Genomic DNA, 1189 nt, shown 5'->3' on the forward strand with positions numbered 1-1189 from the left:
GGCTGCATTGTATCCTATTGTATGAATGTGTGTCCAACCAGTTCCCTAGTAACGGACATTTGAGTTATTTCCAAGCTAATGTTAGAACAAATGGACACTGCAATAAACACCTTGCCTGCATGCTGTTTCTATTTGTGGAGGTGAATTTGCAGAATAAAGTTAGGGTTAGCAGTGGAATTGCAAGATATAAGAATAAATGGATACAGAATTTTGATACTCCATGTAGAGCTTGAATCATTTTCCCACTCCCATCAGGAAATTTAGGACAACTGTTTATCCAGATCCTTGACGTTTCAATGTGCACGCCACTGTAAGTGAGCGCCAACAGCCTTCTGTGTTTAACGACCTCTGTTTTTCTTTCCTGTGAATTATCTGTTCGTGTCTTTGCCCATTATTCTCTTTGGTGTTTGGTCGTTCTCTTTTCAGTTTTGAAAAGTTCCTGTGATTTAAGTTACAAATATTTTCTTCACACCGATCTGATTTACTGGGAATGTACCACGATCCCTTTGACCATCTGGGGTACACTTTAATCTTATCCTTATAAATCACCTAATTCCAGGACACCTCCTTCGGGGATAAACAGTTTGGGTAAAGCTGGATAAGGGCAGACCAATCAAAAGAATTACCTGATCCCTGTCTAAAAGATTTCAAGTTTACCAAGTAACACTATCATTCTTATGCAACGGTCCGCATGACCCAACGTTCTGCCTAAGAGAGCATATTCGAATTACAAAACATGATATCGGGTTCATTAAAAGCACACGGAGTTCGCCTCCCCCCCTCGCTTCTGTTAGCAAGGTGCCCCTAGAGCTGCTGACACAGGCACAACCTCCGACCGCTAGACAATAGCTCCTCCGTTTCTCCCGGAGATGTCAAGGCAGGGACGAAGCAAGTGGCCAGGAGGCTGCACTTCAGGACGGAAAAGAAGGCATCGCTTTCCAGGCTTTCCAAACCGACACCGGTGAGGCTGAGGGAAGCCTAACGACTGCCTACGCCTCGCCCCGCCTCGGCCCGGAGCGTGCACCTGGCCGCCAGCGCGCGGAAGCATCCGGACCGGCGTCGTACGGCCCGCCAATCACACGCCGCCTTCGTCCGGATTCCTCCGCCAGAGGCCGCGCCGCAGCCGCAGGTGGCCAGCGAGCGCGTCCACCTAACGCCACCCATCGCGACCCCCGCCGCCCTTCCCGGG

The sequence above is a fragment of the Pteropus alecto genome, unplaced genomic scaffold (assembly GCF_000325575.1).
Source record: "Pteropus alecto unplaced genomic scaffold, ASM32557v1 scaffold195, whole genome shotgun sequence".
Classification (NCBI taxonomy): domain Eukaryota; kingdom Metazoa; phylum Chordata; class Mammalia; order Chiroptera; family Pteropodidae; genus Pteropus; species Pteropus alecto.